Source organism: Podarcis tiliguerta (assembly GCF_965153285.1).
Source record: "Podarcis tiliguerta genome assembly, chromosome: 4".
In the NCBI taxonomy this organism is placed as follows: domain Eukaryota; kingdom Metazoa; phylum Chordata; class Lepidosauria; order Squamata; family Lacertidae; genus Podarcis; species Podarcis tiliguerta.
Genome location: NC_139537.1, coordinates 10,225,364 through 10,245,827, shown reverse-complemented (window position 1 = coordinate 10,245,827; position 20,464 = coordinate 10,225,364). Strand labels below are relative to the sequence as shown.

Here is a 20,464-nt window from a genome sequence, read left to right as displayed (position 1 = left end):
TGCCAAGGAGTGTGGTGGAGTCTCCATCTTTGGAGGTCTTTAAGCAGAGGCTTGACAACCATATGTCAGGAGTGCTCTGATGGTGTTTCCTGCTTGGCAGGGGGTTGGACTCAATGGCCCTTGTGGTCTATTCCAACTCTATGATTCTATGATTCTATGAATCCCCCCCCCCCCCCAAGGACATGGGGAACCATCTCTGATTCCTGCTTTGAGCCTTTGCTCCTCAGGTGGCAAAGCATCTTAGGCCGATATTGTTTTGGAGCGAAGGAAATGCAATGACAGAGAGAAGGGAATTAATAAGCCTTGCTCGCCTCAGCTTCAGCTTCCATTAACATTAACCCGACGCATTGGAAGCATGCTGCAGTTAGAGAGGTAATTACAGTAAACAGATTCCATTTGGAACCCGCAATCCAAATGTGATTGGTGCAGGGTGAGAAAGACCTGCGTTTGGAAGAATGCTGTTATTTGCCTGGAAAGTCAGAGAGACGTGTTGGCAGGCGATAGCTAGCGGGCCATTCCTCTTTTGAGGTAAGTTGTTTTTTCGGCAACTGTGTTATTCTGCCCCCCCCCCGCTCCCCGCAAATGCATCTTTCGCCTTCTGCAATCAAGCTTTTGATAGCTGAATGCCACAAAGCTCAAGAGTTGTGTCTGTGATTAAGATGCAATGCCTCTTTCATTCAGAAAGAATAACAGAATTGTAGCACCGTTAATGAATCTTCCTAGCCCTGTGCCTGATCTGACTTGCAGCAGTTCCCAAACTCTCGGGTGAAAGTCTTCTCCAAGCTCTGATGGCAAAGGCCTTTTTAAAATGGAGATGTTGAAGTTTGGTCGAGGGACATCAGTTTTTGAGCTATGGCCCCGCTCCAAGTGCAAATTTCAACACGGCACCTCGCAGTGATGTGCACCAATGCCAGCAAGCACTTATCAGCAGATCTGCTGCGATGTTTAAGAGGCACTTAGTCTGTGCTTTGGCTGAGAGCCCATCCACGTTTAGTGCATCCAAACCTAATATGGATAGGCCTTGCAGCCCTTGGAGGCACAGCAAATACATGTGCCAAGCATGTTCATCCTAGCCACCACAGGAGCACCACTACATGCAAGGTTTGAAGGAGTTGGGTGCGTTCAGCCTGGAAAAGAGGAGGCTGAGAGGAGATATAATAGCCAGCTTCAAATATCTGAAGGATTGTTACATGGAAGATGGAGCAAGCAAGCTTTCTCCTGCTCTGGAGGGTAGGACTTGAAGTCACAAGAAAGGAGATTCTGACTCAACATCAGCAATAACTTTCTGATGGTAAAGAGCTATTTGACAATGGAACAGTCTCCCTCAGAAGGCTGTGAACTCTTCTTCCTGGGAGGTTTTTCAGCAGAGGGTAGATGGTCATCTGTCATGGATGCTTTAGCTGAGATTCCTGCATTTTTGGGGCTTGGAGTGGATGACCTTTGGGGTCCCTTCCAACTCTACAATTCTATGATTCTCATCCCCACCCCCATCCTCATGGCAGGTTAGGATTATGTCCTCTTAGAAAGAAACACACCAGGCCTACTGAAGCACATCAAAGGAGTCCCTTTTCCAGTGATCTTATGCCACGGCACAATATAATTAGTTTTAATCATAGCATTGTCATTTTTCCTCAAACAGAGCAAGCAGAAATGGGGATCAGACATCCAGAATTTAATCGAATAACTTCCCCGCATCCACGGAGACAGGCTTTGTTTAGATTCAGCTGACCTCCCCGTCAACTCCTCAAAGTTAAATGAGCTCTTAAAAAAAAGTTTGGGGTTCTTTCCCCCCCCCTCAAAAAAAATCACCTGGTTAATATTGAAGAGCCTGGCCTTAATTGCTCGCCACTGGTAATCAGATCGTCGTAGCTATGGTGATGTCCTTAAATGGAATGGAATGAAAGAGTGGTTACAAACAATGACTTTCATTCATTCTGAAGGACTTGATGGAGAACCTGATCATTTCATATACATATGTACTTAAGGTATGATGGATGTGTTTTTTGTTTTTTTTAAATAGACAGTGTTATCAATAGAACCTGACGGCACAAAGTAAAAGAATGGAATCTAGGAAGATAGGAAGCTGCCTTATAGCAAGTCAGACCATTGGTCAAACCAGCTCACTAACCTCAAGGTTAGATTACTGCAACACATTGTGCATGGGGCTGCCTCTGAAGCCAGCCAGCTGGAGACGTTAGTCACCAAACCTGGCGATCAGACATCCCCACTTCCTATCTAAAGGCTGCTTGCCTGTCATGAAATGTGGCTGGCTCCTGGTTAGTTTTGAACGCTGTTGGCCATACACAAAGCAGCCACTATCAGTTGCTTTGGATGTGTTGCAAAGACTTAGCTTTTTGCCCAGGCCATCCCTGACCCATGAGTGCTTTTTGTATTCATTGTTGTTGTTTAGTCGTTTAGTCGTGTCCTACTCTTCATGACCCCATGGACCAGAGCACGCCAGGCACTCCTGTCTTCCACTGCCTCCCGCAGTTTGGTCAAACTCATGCTGGTAGCTTCGAGAACACTGTCCAACCATCTCGTCCTCTGTCGTCCCCTTCTCCTTGTGCCCTCCATCTTTCCAAACATCAGGGTCTTTTCCAGGGAGTCTTCTCTTCTCATGAGGTGGCCAAAGAATTGGAGTCTCAGCTTCAGGATCTGTCCTTCCAGTGAGCACTCAGGGCTGATTTCCTTCAGAATGGAGAGGTTTGATCTTCTTGCAGTCCATGGGACTCTCAAGAGTCTCCTCCAGCACCATAATTCAAAAGCATCCTCCAAATTCAACTCCTTTTGGTGTTGTATGCTTTTATACCACCATTTTACTGGGTTTGTGTTGTATTTTCATTTCAGCGATGCTCTCTGTTGCTTCTGTGTTGTACACCACTTAGAGACGCTTAAAATATTAAGCAGTTTATAATTGCTTTTAAATAAATAAGTGACATGGGGTAAACATGATATGGACTTATTCGAAATGTGAAACCGAGATACCACATAGTGATTCTACAGGGTTACTCGAGCTTATTCTGTAACCTAACTAAAGACACAGCAGATCATTGACTTTGGTCACTTGCCATCTTTTGAAAGATGGTTAGGTTTGCACATCTTGTAAACACTTATCTTTTTGCCCAGGCTTTCCATGGACCCTGTTTTATGTGTGCAAATTAGGTCATTTCTCATTAAAATGCAAACAAAAACAAACTCTCCACCCCAAAAGGAAACTAGTGTGGCTCCTGAAACAGATTTTGCCCTGATGCCTCTCTGTTATGGGCCTAGCCTTAGTGATGTCTAGTGAAGACATCTGAAGACAGCCCTGTTTAGGGAAGTTTTTAATGTCTGACGTTTTATTGTGTTTTTAATACTCTGTTGGGAGCTGCCCGGAGTGGCTGGAGAAACCCAGCCAGATGGGCGGGGTATAAATAATAAAATTATTATTGTTCTTGTTGTTATCTGGTGCTTTCCAGATGTTTTGAACTACGTATAGCCTCCATCAGCGCGGGCCAACACAGCCATGCTAGCTGAGACTGATAAGAACAATAGTCTGAAACACACCATTTAGACTTTGGTTATACATTATGAAGAAACCCTTTCTGGGACCCCACATTTAAATTCTTCCATGGTCTCCTTGCTGGCCTAGTAGGACCAACGTGGTCAGTTAGCCCTGGTGATCATCTGATGTCTACTGACTGGGGTTCCCCCCAACCAAAAAAAAATGACCCCTGATTTTTATTGATATTGATGCTGTGTTTTATGTTGTCTTTTATGCTGTTTTTAAGTAGCATTTTAATCAATGTTTTATATTTGCTGTTGGCCGCCCTGAGCCCATTTTTTAAACCGGGAAGGGCGGGGTATAAATAAATTTATTATTATTATTATTATTATTATTATTATTATTACATTCGTCAACAACAAATTTGTTGTCTGCGTTTTTTCAGATGATTTAGGACGAATCTGATGCGCTGAATCCAAAAATCACATTGGTTTTGCTCAATCAGGTCAAGTTTTTGAGCTATGGCCAGATGTCATTTTTTTACGTTTTTGTTCACATGTACGCTTGTGTGGAGCATTTTAGAAGAAGTTGGTGGGAGTAAAATGCCATGTCGAATGATTGTTTTGATTGGAAATGATTATTTTAATGACAAGAAGTATTCAGGTCCGATAGTTCTGGGTGATTATGGGTGATTAAGTGGAACTGGAAGCGTGGAAGGCATTTGTTCTGGTAGTAAAGAACTTTCTTGGCAACAATAAGGCCAGAAACTACGCAGAACTTGTCAACAACATGCTGACTGCTTTCAGAAACCTGGGCTGCAACATGAGCGTCAAGAAGCACTACCTATTTTCACATATCGACCGGTTTCCTGAGAACCTGGGTTCAATGAGTGATGAGCAGGGGGAGAGATTCCATCAGGACATGAAAGAGATGGAGACCAGGTATCGGGGTCGCTGGGATGCAGTCATGATGGCTGACTACTGTGGGACTCTGAAGAGAGACCTCCCTGCCGCTGAGCATTCCAGGAGTTCCAAGAAATGGAAGTTCAAGCCCTGAAGTTTGAAAAATGGTGAAGCAACATGCAATTTACGTGTACTTACCTTTATCAATGCCCACCATTCAGTTTACAGTAATCGATGTTTCTATCAGGTAATCAATATATGTTGTTGGAAAAACATTTTTTTCTCTTAAAAACATATTTAGGATGATATGTGTTGACAAAAATCAGCTGATAATGCCACAAAAATGTAATCAATTTTGTCACAAGATCTGATTTTTTTTCAAATCAACATAGCACAAAACCCTGACCTGATGGAGAGAAACAGATGCCATTTCCTGATTCAGCAGTGCAAAAATACCCTAAATCAGTTGTAGAAATCTAGACAACATTCAAAAAGTAAAAAAAAAAATTGTTGCCCAGTGTTATTATTAGTGGCGCCAGAGCCAGTGATAGGTGGAGCCAACTAATTTTGCTCCCATCGACATCCCTGCTAAGTTGTATGAGGGCAACCCTGGGACTAAGGAAGAAGAGGAGGAAGCGGACTGGTTGCATGCAGACAAAAGGGCAGTCAGGTGAGGGCAGAATAAGGCCCAATTTGTTCTAACGGATCACCTTCTGCTGCCTGAAATTTGCAGCTTCTGCAAGTAGGAGATCCCAGAGATCTTTCCAAGAGGCAGCAGACATAACCCCAGTACCCTGGCGGTCCTCCATGTAGGATAACTATTGTCTGTCTGCGTAAATTTCTCCCACGGTTTCCAGCGGCACAGATTACTTTGTCCTGCCGTTTGGCTGGGCTCCACAGCCCACTCATTCTGGAACAGTGTGGAGGAAGGGAGCGAAAACAATTGGCTTTAATGGGATTACTCAGGAGCAAACGCGCCTAACAGCTCTGGGTGACCTCATTTGTTTTGCAGCATGTTCTGCCTGCACATTGAAGCCTCTTGAGGAGCTGGGGTGTTTTTTTACGGGATGGCTTCGTTTCAGGGGTGGGTGGAGTGAACGATTTGCTTTAAAAATAGCATTTGGGTAGCCTTGCAAATGCATTATTGATAACCACTTGCATTTATTATAGCCGAGGAGTGCTTGCAAACAGAGTCTTCATTAAGGGCTCTTCCAGCTGACAGGAGGGGGAAAGGGGGGGGGGTTTCATTTTCATTTAATTCTTTGGCATTGTATCCAATTCCTAGTTCTCAGAAAACAACTTTTGGCAGAATGTGAGGTGGGCCTTTCTGATGTTGCCTTTTTTGGTGGGGAACGAAAGTGAATTGCAAAGGCAGGGGTGAAATACCCTACACCTTCTTGTGTTCTCCTTGTAGTTGACAGCTCCCCCCACCATTTTTATTTTCCAGCAAAGTTCCAGAATGATGCTATAACATGTAATACCATCCAAACCCATAGCCAGAAGGGGGCAGGAGAAAGAGTGGCTATCATTTTTTTCACCAAATGCAGCTCACAACAATGCTGTGTCCTGCTGTATTGCAATAATAATAATAATAATAATAATAATAATAATAATAAGAAGTGCAATAATAATAATAATAATAATAATAATAATAATAATAATAATAATAATAATAATAATAATATTTATAGCCCACCCTCCCCTGCCAGAGCCGGGCTCAGGGCAGCTAACACCAGTAAAATTACAGTAAAAACATAATGGGGGGGGGACCAATTTAAAATAAAGGTTAAAATGCAATTTAAAATGCAGCCTCATTTTAAAAGTAGCCCATAGATCAAAATCATGAGGGGAGGGAAAACATAAGGGTCAGACTGAGTCCAAACTAAAGGCCAGGCAGAACATCTATGTCTTGCAGGCCCTGAGGAAAGATGTCAAGTCCCGCAGGGCCCTAGTCTCTTGTGACAGAGCGTTCCACCAAGTCTGGGCCAGTACTGAAAAGGCCCTGGCCCTAGTTGAGACCAATCTAACCTCCTTGAGGCTCGGGACCTCCAAAGTGTTGTCATTTGTGGACCTTAAGGTCCCGCGCGGGGCATACCAGGAGAGGCGGTCCCACAGGTACGAGGGTCCTAGACCGTATAGGGCTTTTAAGGTTGAAACCAGCACCTTAAACCTGACCCTGTACTCCACCGGGAGCCTGTGCAGTTGGTAAAGCATTGGATGAATATAGCATCTTTCCAGGCATTATTGGGAAATGTAAGAACAGAACAAGAAATCATAGAAATCATTGGATAGTAGAGTTGGAAGGGACCATGAGGGTCATCTATTCCAACCCCTGCACTGCACCGATCTTTTGCCCAACACGGGTCTTGAACCCACAACCCTGGAATTAAGAGTGTCTTGCTCTACCAACTGAGCTGTTGCAGCTGCTGGATTGAGCCAATGATCCATCTAGTACAGCACTCTTTCCTTGGAGGTTTTTAAACAGAGGTCTCACAGAGCTCACGCTGCTTGCTGGTTCTTCCTAATTTTTATATATTTGTATCGTGCCGCTGTTGTTTTCTGCATGGTAAATTGCCTCAAGCCTTTTGTTTTTGGTAGCAGGCACCTAACATAACAAATAAGCAATACAATTAATACTAAAACGAAACTCCCATCTGTAAGGCATGTTGACAGCTTGCTAGCAAATATTGTTTCCATTGTCTGAAAGTGGGTGTGAGGCCATTTCTTTTCTTTTCTTTTTTCATAAAAGGGATTCTGAGCCCTTTTAGTTACTGTGAATAGTTAGAGATGAAGTAATTGTTCCTCTAGATTAATGTGGGATACAGGGATTAATGCTCTCTTGTAACGTGGTGCCAAATGTCAACTCTCGCTTCCTCACCATGACAGACTTTCAATTTTATTTGCATTTACATCTTCTGCCATCTTAACTCCATCACTGTGGCACCTGCTTAACACTCGAGACCTGTGGAAGGTCTCTCTTCACCCCCACCCCCCAATTATTTTGATTTTCCATAATTTTTAACAAATTGTGACCAAATTAATACAAATTTGTATAAACCTCCCCAAATGTTCCCTCTATTTTCCTCCCTCCATCGCTGCTCCCAGTGCAATAACATTTCCAACTTTCATTTTAAAATTTCACCCCTTCTCCCTCCACGTCACCTGTTCAGTTACCAATTTCTGCTAAGACTTTTACATATTTTTTTATAACCTGTCCTCAAAGTAGTGGGGTAGAGTAAATCTTCTTTTATCTATCTATATACTAATCATCAATTAGGGCCTTTTCGGTGATGGCTCCGTCCTGGTGGAATGCTCTATCCCATGAGACTAGGGCCCTGCAGGATTTAACCTCCTTCCGTCGGGCCTGTAAGACAGAACTATTCCGTATGGCCTTTCATTTGAATTCAGCCTGATCTTTTATTTCCCTTCTCTTCCCCCCCCTCCCCTTTTATGAAGATTACCAGCTCTGAGACCCCACAGCAAATTCTCCCCTGGCCTCCTCGTTGGCCCAAGTAGGACTAATTCAGCCAGCTAGCCCTGGTGACTATCTAATGCTTATTAGATGGATTTCCCCCAAATTGATTCTTGAACTTTGAATTTTATTGTTATTCATGTTTTTATACTGTATTTTATGCTACTTCTACAATTAAGTGTTTTAAAATTGTTGTTAGCCACCCTGAGCCCAGTTTTCTGAACCGGAAAGGGCGGGGTATAAATAAAAAAATATTATTATTATTTAGTATTAATCAATTTTAAAATGTTTCTCTCTGGTACCTCTTGAATAGTTGTTGTTGTTTAGTCGTTTAGTCATGTCCGACTCTTCGTGACCCCATGGACCAGAGCATGTCAGGCACTCCTGTCTTCCACTGCCTCCCACAGTTTAGTCAAACTCATTTTAGTAGCTTCGAAAACACTGTCCAACCATCTCGTCCTCTGTCGTCCCCTTCTCCTTGTGCCCTCCATCTTTCCCAACATCAGGGTCTTTTCCAGGGAGTCTTCTCTTCTCATGAGGTGGACAAAGTATTGGAGCCTCAGCTTCACGATCTGTCCTTCCAGTGAGCACTAAGGGCTGATTTCCTTAAGAATAAACCGGTTTGATCTTCTTGCAGTCCATGGGACTCTCAAGAGTCTCCTCCAGCACCATAATTCAAAAGCATCAATTCTTTGGCGATCAGCCTTCTTTATGGTCCAGCTCTCACTTCCATACATCACTACTGGGAATCCCATAGCTTTAACTATACGGGCCTTTGTTGGCATGGTGATGTCTCTGCTTTTTAAGATGCTATCCTGTTGTTTAACGCAGCTCAAATGCAGATAATTGAGTCGGTGGTAGGTGAGTGGACCAAAGGGGTGATGCGTACAAGGATTGCTAGATCCCTTTATTGTAAGATGCATGCCTTCTCCTCCCGGAATGGATGTCCCTTGTTTCGACACTCTTTGTTTCCAAGGGGCATAATGGATTCCTCTCATACATAATAGATGCTCCTCGTGTATTTCATAGGGCATAATGGATGTCAAGCACCACAGCTCTAAAGCATCCCTTTATTATGAAATTTTGATCTGGCAGCCCTTGGGGCACGTAACCTCTTGGCTGCCTGTTTTATTTGGTTTCACGCTTCACACTTTACTCTGAATGGGAGGAAGTTCCAGGACAGCCTTCGAGGGTTGGCTTTCGATACAAGGAAAGCCAGACGCTGACAAGACATTCTGTGTTGGCGCATGGGTTTGTACACAAATACTGGGATTGAATCATAGAATTGTAGAGTGGGGATCTCAGCTAAAGCATCCATGGCAGATGGCCACCCAACCTCTGCTTGAACTTCCAAAGAAGGGTTTGACCATGTGGGAAGGAAATAGGCTACACTGGTAAGCCAAATAATATTATTTGCCCAGCCACTGTGGGCGGCTCCCAATTGAGTGTTAAAAACAATACAGCTTTAAATATTAAAAATTTCCCTAAATAGGGCTGCCTTCAGATGTCTTTTAAAGATAAGATAGCTGCTTATTTCCTTCCCATCTGAAGGGAGGGCATTCCACAGGGTGGGCGCCACTACCGAGAAGGCCCTCTGTCTGGTTCCCTGTAACCTCACTTCTCGCAATGAGGGAACCGCTAGAAGGCCCTTGACGCTGGATCTCAGTGTCTGGGCTGAACGATGGGGGTGGAGACGCTCCTTCACGTATACAGGACCAAGGCCGTTTAGGGCTTTGAAGGTTAGCACCAACACTTTGAATTGTGCTCGGAAATGTACTGGGAGCCAATGCAGATCTCTCAGGACCGGTGTTATGTGGTCCCGGCAGCCACTCCCAGTCACCAGTCTAGCTGCCGCATTCTGGATTAATTGCAGTTTCTGGGTCGCCTTCAAAGGTAGCCCCACGTAGAGCCCATTGCAGTAGTCCAAGTGGGAGATAACTAGAGCATGCACCACTCTGGCGAGACACTCTGCGGGCAGGGAGGGTCTTAGGGCGCCCGCCCTGTGGAACGCCCTCCCATCAGATGTCAAAGCGATAAACAACTACCTGACATTCAGAAGACATCTGAAGGCAGCCCTGTTCAGGGAAGTTTTTAATGTGTGACATTTTTGTATATTTTTCATCTTTGTTGGAAGCCGCCCAGATTGGCTGGGGAAACCCAGCCAGATGGGGGGGGGTTACAAATAATAAATTATTATTATTATTATTATTATTATTAGCCTGCGTACCAGGTGGAGCTGGTAGACAGCCACCCTAATGAAAGCCAATCCCTAATGAAACAGTGTCCATCCAATTCCTTAATATCCTTCTTTAAAAGAGCCCATGAAAATATGTTGGCAGTTTCCCAGATTCTTTAGTCTGCCTCCCCCCAAATCTTCTTATGCACAGTTAAGGGATTAAGATCACACTTTTCCCCACCAGCATGCTTGTATGTCTCACCAGGCAATCGCATGTGGGCACAACATTTCAGAAGAGGGCATCTGCATGCAATATCTAACATTTTTTTTATTTATGCATTTGACTGATCATCCGCCCAGTGACGAGAGTCCTCCGGGCGATCGAGAAAGCAGAAACAAATTAAGAGTCGCAGTCGAAGCAAGGCAAGCATTTAAGAAGCAGCAAATGAAAAGGCTATAAAATCAAAACAAATTCCTTTGGAACAGAGATCATCAAGAGATTAAAAGATTGCTGCAATGGTCAGCTGGAATAGAGAGGCGAAAAGATAAACATTTCACAAAGCTGAACGGCTGTGCCAAAACCAGAGTTTAATGTACAGCCGACCTTGGAATGCAAGCAGGATTCACCGCTGACAAGAATCACTGTTTTGTCTGTGAAAGGTCTGGGGGATCTGTATTTTGGTCATGTTCAGTTACGGTGCAGTATCACAGGACTCTGTATGAGACAGGGCTTCTGCAAAGGCTGAAGTTCGACAGGTGCAACGACGTCAATCTCAGCTTTGCATCGCTGGGGGGAAATAATAGCTCACGGGCATCCCCTTTGGAGGGGAAAAAGTCTCTGACCTGAATGAAATGTGGAGCCGCTGGAGACAAGTGGAAGTTTGTGTGCAGCCAATGAAGTATGCCTACAAACAGCCACTTCTTTAATCTCAGCATGTGAAAGTTGAAAGGGAGAAAGATCAGTTTTACAGAGCAAAAATGCCGGCTCTAGTTGACACGGTATACGCAGCGGAGAGAGGTCAAAACGCAAAATTCAGATTTTCAGTAATGCGGCCGTCTCTCAGTCATGCTGAACAAACTCCTCATTGTGTGCACATAACAAATGGACTTTTCTTCCATATTGGGCTGCAAGGCTCCTTTGTTGTCTTCCTTTCTTCCCCCCTTTCCAGAGCAAACTTATTTGTTGTCAACAGAGCCAGGGGGAGGACAAAAAAACCCCAAAACCAACGTATCGCTTTCCCTCTGTTTGCGTTCCCATGTGTCTCCTTTATGTTAACCCGGGCCATTGATAAAGTGCAGGATCTTGTTCCAGACCCTTATCTGGCTCCTGTTTGGCTTTGCTCTCTCCCTGCGCCCCACTCCCGGTGTGCTCTCCACCGCAACAATTCAGCTGTCCGTCTCTCCCTGTGACCTTGCACTGGGAGCCATTCTGTCCCTTCCCAGTGCCGGAAACTGACTTCTCCCCTCTCATCAGCTCAGCGTGCACAGAGCCTAGACTTTTGCCCCCGGGCTCCGTCACCGCCACATTGGTATCGACACCGACAGCCGAGAGAACGTCTAGGCAGCAGCTTCCTGGGCTTGGGCTGCGATATTATCAAGGCCATCAGCTTGAGTAAGCTGTAACCACGGAGTCCCATTACAATCTCCCATCCCCGGCCCGTATTACGACACCGGGTCAGTCCCTTTGTGGCAGGCCTTGTAAGAAAGCACTGTCCTTGATAGGAGGGTGATAAACGAAGCCGATACTTCCTGCCGTACTTTGCATGGCACATATAAAATTACCGGCTGGGTGGAAGACGCTTTGCGATACAGTTGCGTCAGGAAAACCAGGCAAGACTGGGACTAAAGAACAGGCTTCCAATGACCTTTGCTCTCGGGGAAGAGCTGTAGCTCATTGGCACTGATCCTGGCTTTCATGTAGAAGGTCCCAGATTTGATACCCAGCATCTCCTGGTAGGACTGGGAGTGTCTCCCACCTGAAATGTTGGAGACACTCCTCTATTGATATTTCTATATTGCAGGGATTTGGACTAAGTGACCCTTGGAATTCTATGACTCTGTGGGGTGTTGTTGTTGTTGTTTTGGATAATTTTAATTTTCAGGGTTTATAACGAAAATCCTGCTGTTGCCTTTTTAACATTCTAAATCTGAGATAGTCAACATGGTGCCATTCAGACATTGTTTGACTACAACTCCCATGAGCCCCACCACCAAGGCCAGTGCTCAGGGATTATATGGGGGTTGTAGTCCAGCAAAATCCGGAGGGCACTGTGTGGAACAAAGGCTCTAAAGCTGTTTTCTTCTCGGTCCACTTGCTTTGCTTGCATGGCAGTCAACTAACAAGGCCGAACACCTTTGGATGCTTATATGGCTGCTATGCTATTTTAAACACCATACGCTTGTAACAAAGTTGAAACAGACCAGTCCGTGTATTACCCATTCGTTGCATCAGTTATCTCCTGCCTCTTTACTCAAGAGGACCGCACATGTCCGAAGGGATTGGCAAGTCTTCACAAACGTTCCCATATTGCTCTGGAGGAAAACCACAGCCTCACCGTCAGTTTTGTAAAAAGTTGGAGGGGAGATAAATAATAATAATTAATAATAATAATAATAATAATAATAATAATAATAATAATAATAATTTATTATTTGTACCCTGCCCATCTGGCTGAGTTTCCCCAGCCACTCTGGGCGGCTTCCACAGAGACCAAAAATACACTAAAACGTCACACATTAAAAACTTCCCTAAACAGGGCTGCCTTAAGATGTCTTCTGAATGTCAGGTAGTTGTTTATCTCTTTGACATCTGAAGGGAGGCTGTTCCACAGGGCGGGCGCCACTACCAAGAAGGCCCTCTGTCTGGTTCCCTGTAACCTCACTTCTCGCAATGAGGGAACCGCCAGAAGGCTCTCGGCGCTGGATCTCAGTGTCCGGGCTGAACGATAGTGGTGGAGACGCTCCTTCAGGTATACAGGACCGAGGCCGTTTAGGGCTTTAAAGGTCAACACCAACACTTTGAATTGTGCTCGAAAACATACTGGGAGCCAATGCAGATCTCTCAGGAGCGGTGTTATGTGGTCTTGGCGGCCACTCCCAGTCACCAGTCTGGCTGCCGCATTCTGGATTAATTGCAGTTTCTGGGTCACCTTCAAAGGTAGCCCCACGTAGAGTGCATTGCAGTAGTCCAAGCGGGAGATAACTAGAGCATGCACCACTCTGGCAAGACAGTCCGCAGGCAGGTAGGATCTCATCCTGCGTACCAGATGGAGCTGGTAGACAGCCGCCCTGGACACAGAATTAACCTGCGCCTCCATGGACAGCTGTGAGTCCAAAATGACTCCCAGGCTGCACACTTGGTCCTTCAGGGGCACAGTTACCCCATTCAGGGCCAGGGAGTCCCCCATACCCGCCCGCCCCCTGTCCCCCCAAAAAGTACTTCAGTCTTGTGGCCTAGGGAAAAGGGGAGTGGCTATATAGTGGGTGGCTTGGCGGGAGCATCCTAAATGCTATATAAGGAGACCTGGAAGGGCTCTGGGGCCTGGGCTTCACCATCTCTGTCTCAGCCTCCCTTCGCTCTGCTTCTCCCCATGTCAGATAATGGAACTAGGAGAGGAAGTGAGGACCAGTCTGAATTTTGCTCGTATTCTGCGGTTACAGAACCCCACGAGACGCCATTGCAATGATTTCTCACGGCATTGCCTGACAACTCCAGAGAGGGAAACACTAAACTCGCTACCGGAGCGACGGCCCTCCGCTTTTGATTTTTAAACGCAAGTTGTCTGCTTTTTCGGAGCCGGCCGGGGCAATGATTTCCCTGTGCGATGTAATCTGGTTTATAGATCTGTATAAGGGTTTTTATGGCAGCACTTGATTATGCAGTGTCCCAAATGATTTATCAAAGGAGCTGATGTAAAAGGCCAGCAAGAAATGCCGGGGAAATTAACTACCTAATTCTTTCTGGGAAGTAAACAAACAGCTGGAGTCTCGGGAAACTCGGGACCCCAGTCTGGGAGCAGGAAGCAACTTCTCGCTTCCCTCTCCCAAGTGACGTTCCTTTGTGTTCAGTAAAAATGTTTAACTCAGCATGGACAGAAGGCAGGTGAAAAGATTACAAGGGGGAGATAAAGCGTATGTCAGCATCCCTTAATTAAGAGCTGAGGAACCTTTTTCTTCAAAGGCCGCAGGGCATTCTCTGTGGTGGCCCCTAAATTGTGGAACTTGCTCCCCACAGAGGCACATCTCGCACCGTCATTGCACAGCTTAGGCACTCGAAGTGTATATCTTTAGGACTTGCCTTCATTTTGTGACTGTAAATTGTTTAAAACTCTTCTTAATAGAAGAGAAGAAGAGTTTGGATTTGATATCCCGCCTTTCACTCCCCTTCAGGAGTCTCAAAGCGGCTAACATTCTCCTTTCCCTTTCCCTTCCTCCCCCACAACAAACACTCTGTGAGGTGAGTGGGGCTGAGAGACTTCAAAGAAGTGTGACTGGCCCAAGGTCACCCAGCAGCTGCATGTGGAGGAGCGGAGACTCGAACCCGGTTCCCCAGATTACGAGACTACTTCTCTTAACCACTACACCACACTGGCTCTCCATAATACTATGTTTTGATGTTGTAACTTGCCCTGGAACGTTAGGGTGACGGGCAGGGAAGTAATAACAATAATTGTCAAGTTGAGGGTACACCTAAAATTCTAACCTGGTTGACCCAACTTGTAATCCAGGTAATACAGTGGTACCTCGGGTTAAGTACTTAATTCGTTCCGGAGGTCCGTTCTTAACCTGAAACTGTTCTTAACCTGAAGCACCACTTTAGCTGATGGAGCCTCCCGCTGCTGCCGTGCCGCCGGAGTACAATTTCTGTTCTTATCCTGAAGCAAAGTTCTTAATCTGAAGCACTATTTCTGGGTCAGCGGATTCTGTAACCTGAAGCGTATGCAATCTGAAGCGTATGTAACCCGAGGTACCACTGTAATGGATAATGGTAATAAATTTTAGTGTGTTTCTGTAGTGCAATTCAGAACAGGAAAATGGCTCATCTTCTTCAAAAACTTCATTGTACTCCAGTACATCAAGGGCATTACACTGTCTAAATTTGGGGAAATATTTCTTTATCATGGTTTCCACTACTCCGCCTCTCCCCCCCCCCCCAAAAAAATACCCTCTGGTGGCTGCTGTCATATTCTCCCAGGTTGTCTTCCAGTATAATGAAATATTAACTTAATACGTTTTTCTTTTCTGCAACTGGGATATATGTAGAAATATCGATTCAGACCAGGCGAGACAGTATGTCGTTCGTATAATATAGTATTTCATGAGGATGACATGAGGGTAAGTGCACAGGAAAGCGAAGTATTTATGGCCATGCATGGAATATAAAGATGGATTTGTACATTTGTTAGTGCAAAACCAATGCCTCCTGCATTGCTTTTCTGAGCGTATTAGTCACTAATCCCTTTCCCAGTGAATCTTCTTGTAGAAAAGAAAGAGAAATGGTTCTCTGGGCCATTGATTTTCCTGTAACCCAACCTTTCGCAGGAGCTTTTAGAATCTGCTATCTTGATACTGCTGCATCTTAAGCTAAGAACATTCTCCCCCCCCCCCCCCAGAAAACTGTGGCCCAGTTGGGCCGCTGCTGGATCAGGCCAGTGGCCCATCTGGGCCAGCATCCTGTCCTCACAGTGGACAACTGAGTGCCTACAGGAAGCCCACAAGATGGATCTGAATGTGACCGCACTCTGACCCTTGTCATTCCCAACAATGAGTTTGAGAAGATAGGCGGAGCATTGCCATAACGGCCAGTAGCCATTGTTAGCCTTTGCCCTCCATGAATTTGCCTAATCCCCTTTGGAAGCCATCCAACTTGATGCCCATCTGCCTTTCCTTGCAGGAGCTAATTCCATAATTTACATGGGTGGCGCTGTGGGTTAAACCACAGAGCCTAGGGCTTGCCGATCAGAAGGTCGGCAGTTCGAATCCACACGACAGGGTGAGCTCCCGTTGCTCGGTCTCTGCTCCTGCCCACCTAGCAGTTCGAAAGCACATCAAAGTGCAAGTAGATAAATAGGTACCGCTCCGGCGGGAAGGTAAACAGCATTTCTGTGCGCTGCTCTGGTTCGTCAGAAGCGGCTTAGTCATGCTGGCCACATGACCCGGAAGCTGTATGCTGGCTCCCTTGGCCAATAAAGCGAGATGAGCGCCGCAACCCCAGAGTCGTCCACGACTGGACCTAACGTTCAGGGGTCCCTTTACCTTTACCTTTACCTTTATGCACTGGTTGAAGAGGGCCTGTCTTTTACATATCCAACATTTAGCTGCATTGGATGGCCCTGAGTTCTGGTAGTAAAACAGGGGGAGAAAGGATTTACCCGCTTTCTCTATCCCATGCATTATGGCATACACCTGTATTGTGTCCCCAAATTACATTCCTAGCTTCAAAACCAGGTTTGAGTGTTAGGAGAACTCACTCCCTGCTCTTCCCTTGGACCCAGAGACCCTGACTCATTCCAAACCAGAGATACCCCTTGCATCCAAACCAAGGAATACTGGTCCAATACCAGTTAACTAACTAAGGGAACAACTCGGGTTTCAATTTGAGTTCGCAGAGCTGAAGAAGTGGCACAGTCAAGCAAGTGCAACAATTTCCTCTGTCAAATTGAACAAATCGAAGCCTGATTTCTGTGTAGCACAGCCTAGCAATTACGTTTGTCACCTTCGTTCCCTCTGTAATAAGTGCCACATTCGTAGGGAAAGTTGGTCCCCCGCGCCAAAGGATGTTACGAAAAATAGGGAGATGCCTTTGATTTCCGTTTGTATAGGTTTAAATTGTGTTACATGGGGTAAATCGGCTATAGGACTGGTTCCAGGAACCAGCCCAAAAATGCATGCAGAAGTAGGGATTTTGCGCAAGCAGTACAATCATGCAAGATCGCTGGATTCTGCTGGTGGTCATTTCCTTTCCTGCTGTTGCTTGTGAAGTCGCCCGTATAGTTCTTGGCATTTTGGGGGCAGGTGTTGTTGTTGTCGTTTAGTCGTTTAGTCATGTCCGACTCTTCGTGACCCCATGGACCAGAGCACGCCAGGCACTCCTGTCTTCCACTGCCTCCCGCAGTTTGGTCAAACTCATGCTGGTAGCTTCGAGAACACTGTCCCACCATCTCGTCCTCTGTCGTCCCCTTCTCCTTGTGCCCTCCATCTTTCCCAGCATCAGGGTCTTTTCCAGGGAGTCTTCTCTTCTCATGAGGTGGCCAAAGTATTGGAGCCTCAGCTTCAGGATCTGGCCTTCCAGTGAGCACTCGGGGCTGATTTCCTTCAGAATGGATAGGTTTGATCTTCTTGCAGTCCATGGGACTCTCAAGAGTCTCCTCCAGCACCATAATTCAAAAGCATCCATTCTTCGGCGATCAGCCTTCTTTATGGTTTTGGACGCGGGTAGATGAGAGCAAAGCTGTGGTCCAAGCAAACTTGTCAGCACTGCCTTGCAGACATGCTGCAGTTTGTTCCTGTGCTTCCAATTAAGGGAAGCAAATGGCGATATTCAAATAAAGGGGAAGGGAAATGCTAGGCAACCTTTTCCTTTTGATCAGATGACAGCAGCGTTTTGTTTTCTGTTTTTTAAAACAGGGGATTTGCCTGATTAGCTAGCTCTTTAAACCCAGAGCAGAAGCACTTGCAGCGGCGGGTCGGGCATCACAACTTATTTATTTACGGTATATTTTTTTTAAAAAATGGGGCAAAGCAACGTGCAATTTCTCACAGCCGGAGATTTGGCTCAAAGGTTGTTTACACACCCTTCAATCCAAATGGGAAAGACCTTTTTTATTTGATCATCTCTGGTTCGGAAACAGGCGTGATGTTGCAGCCGCCTCCAGCACAAAAGCCACGTTGCAGACCTGAAACAACCAGCAGCGCCTCATTAATATTAAAGCCAGGAGATGATCGTTAGTTTGTTTGTTTTGTATCGCCTACTGGGAGGTGGGTTGAAAATTTGCGGCATTTCCCCCCTGTCTTACAGCAATTTTGAAGTAGCCTTCCTTAGCCAGGGGCTGCTCCCCCGGATGGACCTCGTCTGCCAGGAGCCCTGGCTAGCATGCCCAATGGTTAGGGACAATGGGAGTTGGAGCCCAGCAGTGCAGGGAGATTGTGGGCCTGGAGAAGATTATCTCGAGTTGCAACACTCTTTGAAGTGTGTGATGAAGAGCCCTGGTAGATCAGGCTGTTGACCTGTCTAGCCCTGTGTCCTGTTCTCACAGTGGCTAACCAGGTGCCCATGGCAAGTCTACAAGCAGGAATTGAATGCAGTTTCTTGCATTTTAGACACAAGACTGCCCTTGACATGGATGCAGTGAAAACCCTTGGTTGGGGAATATCAAAGCATGGTATGGGGATGAGGGACCAACTCCCTTCTCTTGCAGGGGCCCAATTAGTGTCATTGCCTTCGGTTAAGAGTTTGGGTATAATCCTTGATGCCTCCCTTTCCATGGAGGCGCAGGTTACAGCAACAGCCAAGGCGACATTTTTCCACCTTCGCCGCATCAAGCAGTTGGTCCCTTACCTTTCCCGTCCCGACCTGGCCACAGTGATCCATGCAATGGTCAGCTCCAGGCTTGACTACTGTAATTCGCTCTACGCGGGGCTACCCTTGAAGCTGTCCCAGAAACTCCAGCGGGTGCAGAATGCTGCAGCGAGGCTCCTCACGGGGTCTCTGCCATGGGAGCATATTCACCCAGTGCTTTTCCAGCTGCACTGGCTCCCGGTGGAGTACAGGGTCAGATTTAAGGTGCTGGTTTTGACCTTTAAAGCCCTTCACAGCCTAGGACCCTCGTACCTACGGGACCGCCTCTCCTGGTATGCCCCACGGAGGACCTTAAGGTCCATAAATAGCAACACCCTAGAGGTCCTGGGCCCTAAGGAAGTTAGATTAGCTTCAACCAGAGCCAGGGCCTTTTTAACACTGGCTCCGGCCTGGTGGAACGCTCTGTCTAATGAGACCAGGGCCCTGCAGGATCTGATTTCTTTCTGCAGGGCCTGTAAGACAGAGTTGTTCCCCCTGGCCTTTGGCTTAGAATCAGTTTGATTCCCTCCCCCTCTTTCTTTTTCCTTTCTCCTCCTGTGAAGAGGCTGCATCCTAATGTTTTAATGTCGTATTTTAATCTTGTTTTTTAAATTGTATTTTAATCAACTTGTTTTTATTATTGGTTGCTAGCTGCCCTGAGCCCAGTCTTGGTTGGGGTGGGCAGGGTATAAATAAAATTTATTATTTATTATTATTATTTCAAACGTTTCGGAAGTCAGACAGACTTTCGGAACGAATTCCGTTCAACTTCTAAGGTACGACTGTATGTTTATTGGGAAATTATTTGATTTATATGTCAGTAGAAGTGTTACAACTTAAAAATAAAAATTATTTATAGAGATACAGCTCTCCATTCAGAACAATAACAATAATAATAATGGAAGCGTATATAAAACACATATGAAACCATAATAAAACATCAAGCATTAAAAACTTCCTGATACAAGGCTGCCTTCAGATATCTTCTAAAAGTTATGTAGTTCTTTATCTCCTTAACTTCTGATGGGAGGGCTTTACACACGGAGGGCGCCACCACCAAGAAGGCCCTCTGCCTCCATCTTTCGTCCTGCTGGGCAAAAGGCGTTATCACAGTTCAGGGATGCATTGCACCCACACAAAAGTGTTTGAGGAGGAAGCAGTTCAGGGCCATTGAGGGGCACAACCTGGGGATGGGGGCGTGGCCTGGGAAAGGGCGTGGTTCGGGAAATGATTCCAGGGCCATAGAGAGAGGGTGGCATTTGTCTACTTTTCCCCTTCCCTGGTCTTTGCTGCAACCAAGCAAGACTCTGAGGCCCAGACGAACATATAGTCCTCAAGAAGTCTGCAGCCTCATTGCCTGGCAAAGCAGTTCCCTTCTCCAAGGCCTGGAGCCTGCGACACAGTCCTTACTCACAGCTGCTTGTCTTCTCTGGTTTAGGGCGATGTCACGGGTGCTACATAACCGTGCGATGACTCACAGCGTTGGCTACATGGTGACTCACAAAAGCTGCCGTCCTATATCCACTTAAACCTGTAAGTAAGCCTCAGATGAGCTCAGAGGGGACTTATCTCCAGTGGCATAGCATGGGTTGTCAGCACCCGGGGCAAGGCAAGTAACTTGCGCCCCCTAACCCGTGGATTTTAGCAGGGGGTAGAGAGCTGCGAGTGCGAGCGCCCCCCCCAATGTTGCGCCCGGTGCAGCCGACCCCCCTGCACCCCCCACGCTACGCCACTGCTTATCTCTGAGTAGGGTTGTGCCGTGAGACAACTGATGGGGATAGCAGTGGAAATGTGCAGAAGTGTTCCTGCCTCTCCCTATAGCCATTGATAACCTTAAATCCACCCCCCTTAATCCTCCACACCAGAGAACCCA

At 46.1% G+C, this 20,464-nt stretch overlaps 1 protein-coding gene across 14 annotated transcripts in view; it reads left to right on the top strand.

The window, feature by feature from the left end:
* Positions 1–20,464, top strand: part of TENM4 (teneurin transmembrane protein 4) — a 636,641-nt gene that overhangs the window by 61,600 nt on the left and 554,577 nt on the right. For 9 of the 14 annotated variants that reach the window (XM_083435950.1, XM_083435949.1, XM_083435959.1 and 6 more), the window contains exon 2: positions 20,030–20,124. The exons of the other annotated variants lie outside the window; for them this stretch is intronic. The gene's annotated coding sequence lies outside the window, so the exon portion shown is untranslated. The remainder of the gene's footprint in view (positions 1–20,029; positions 20,125–20,464) is intronic. 14 annotated transcript variants of the gene reach the window in all.